We start from the raw sequence: 2,590 nt of genomic DNA, 5'->3' as shown, positions 1-2,590 counted from the left end.
CGTCTCCCCCCCCCCCCCCCCCCCCAAAGTTTCTTTTGTGAAAATGATGTACATCTATACGTTACCGTTTAAAAAGAAAAATAAATGAATTAACTTTTATCCAGCTAAGATGCATAAATTGATCAAAAGTGACCGTAAAGACATTTACAATATTACAAAAGCTTTCCATTTCAAATAAATGCCCTTTAATATTTTTCATGATTCTGTAATTGTTAATAAATAGTAAATAAAAAATAATAATTTGCAGTTTATGCCTGCACTTTACTGTAATGTTAAATCTCTTCTAATGTTGTCTTCCCCCCCCCCCCCCCCCCAAAGTTTCTTTTGTGAAAATGATGTACATCTATACGTTACCGTTTAAAAAGAAAAATAAATGAATTAACTTTTATCCAGCTAAGATGCATAAATTGATCAAAAGTGACCGTAAAGACATTTACAATATTACAAAAGCTTTCCATTTCAAATAAATGCCCTTTGTTTTTTTTGTTTTTGTTTTTTTTACTTATTGAACTTTTCCATAAAAAAATATTAAGCTGCACAACTGTTTTCCGTATTGGTAACAAAAAGAAATGTTGCTTGAGCACTAAATCAGCATATAAAAATGATTTCTAAAGGATCATGTGGTGCTGGATGGAGTAATGGCTGCTGAAAATTCAACTTTGCCATTAAATTCCACTTTTAAAATATATTAAAATAGAGAGCATTTTAAGTTGTAAAAATATTTTGGAATAGTTAGAAAAATTGTTTTGGGGAAATACATTTTGAATGGTTTAAAAGCCATGTTTTTATTATAATAGTCCAATTCTTTGTGCGTGTTGTGTGGTCTCATATTTACTGGCTTTACATGGTAATAAAAATGCTTGTGGGTTTAATTCATGTTAACAAATGTCTCATGCTAAAAGTGTGTGTGTGTGTGTGTGTGTGTGTGTGTGTGTGTGTGTTTTAATGTTTATTATTGCTTACGTTTGACTCATAGACTTCTTTTGGGAGTACATCGTGGGAAACATGATTTTTTTTTTTTGTTTATGTTTGTATACATACATTTATACACATTTTGTCTGGAATCAAATGCATTTTTGCAGAGCACTCCCAATCAGTTTTTAGCAAGAACACACTTAACCATGGAAAAATCGCTGTAATACATGGCCAGATCTTTTTTTTTTTCTTGCCTTCCCTCCACTGTTCACTGTACTTTTTTTATATATATTTTTTATTATTTATTTATTTTTTTGGTTCGGTCTCTCATCAGTGCAAGCTTTATCCCTTTTTTTCCGTTGCTATTTTTCTTACAATTTTTCACATAAAGGCTCGGTGTTAGTTTATGATTTATCCTTCTATTGTTGTCTGTACAGACAGATGTGTGTTAATAGAAGTTAACCCTATTGTTCTTTTCAGCCTAACCCATCATTTGTTCATTGCACATCATTTGACTTCACTTGCTGGTTTCATTGGTTCATGGTTTGTTTTGCTTGATTTGATTTGCTCAGCAACAAGTTCTGGTAATTTTAGCTACATGGTATTTGCACTAGCTTATATATATATATATACACAAGACGGAGAGAAATATGCTATTATGTATATTTTAAATATTTATATGGTGAATATGCTTTATTATTATAGTAAATTATTGATATTTTACTGAAATTTATAGTAAAAATACTGTAATTTATCTGATTTTCTCGTGCACTAGCCACATTTAGTGTGGTGTGGCTGTGGTAATGGGCAACACCCTGAAGACAAGGTACAGATTGGTTCATACTGTACTTGGCGTAACACACAAAATACATCCGTTGTATTGCTTTCATGACAGATCTTAAGCGACATGTAGCCTATACTGAGGATTTAGGCCAGTGTTTCATAAATACTCTAGATCTATTTGAGCAGGTTATTTCTTTGCTCTTGTCTTTCCCCAGTTTTCTACTTTTTGTTTTCTATTTTTGAACTCTCCTTTGTGAAAACTGACTTTCCCACAGTAGAAAACTCATGAGTACCTGCTGCTGAAGGTCAGTATGATCAGGGATGGGCAGTATTTCAGATACATGTATTTAAAATACGTATTTGAAATACAAAATACTATTTTGTATTTGAAAGCCTTCGGCAAAAATCAAATGTAATTTGTATTTAAATACATTTAAGATTAGTATTTTTGTGTTTGAAAATACATCAAATACTTTGTGCCAGTCAACCTCTTTATCAGGGTGCTGATTTAGTTCAGACACACCCCCTCCCCCAACCCCAACATTCATCACGTGAGCTGCAGCTGTACAACTCCATTCAGTGTGGGTGAGTGACTTTTTTTGGAATAAGATAAGGTGAGGATGTCATGGTCAATTGTACATGTTGATTAAAGTTAAAATAGTGCATCATTCAGATTTGCCGTCAGTTAACATGAAAGAATAAAAGAGCACCGACAAGGGGAAAAATAGCGTTAGCCAATCAGTTTTAATAGTTAATCGGTTGTTTTTTATCAACTAGCTTGTCAAATTTGTTTAAAGCATTAGTGCATGTTAGGGCTGGGTGATATGACGATACATATCGTGGCGATGATATAAAGTGTGAATCGACGGACATTTTTCTAAATCGTTTACAT

This window comes from Sinocyclocheilus grahami, unplaced genomic scaffold, assembly GCF_001515645.1.
Source record: "Sinocyclocheilus grahami isolate Dianchi unplaced genomic scaffold, SAMN03320097.WGS_v1.1 scaffold96.1, whole genome shotgun sequence".
Taxonomy (NCBI): Eukaryota; Metazoa; Chordata; class Actinopteri; order Cypriniformes; family Cyprinidae; genus Sinocyclocheilus; species Sinocyclocheilus grahami.
The sequence above is the reverse complement of the archived record's forward strand: the minus strand, read 5'-3'. Positions refer to the sequence as shown.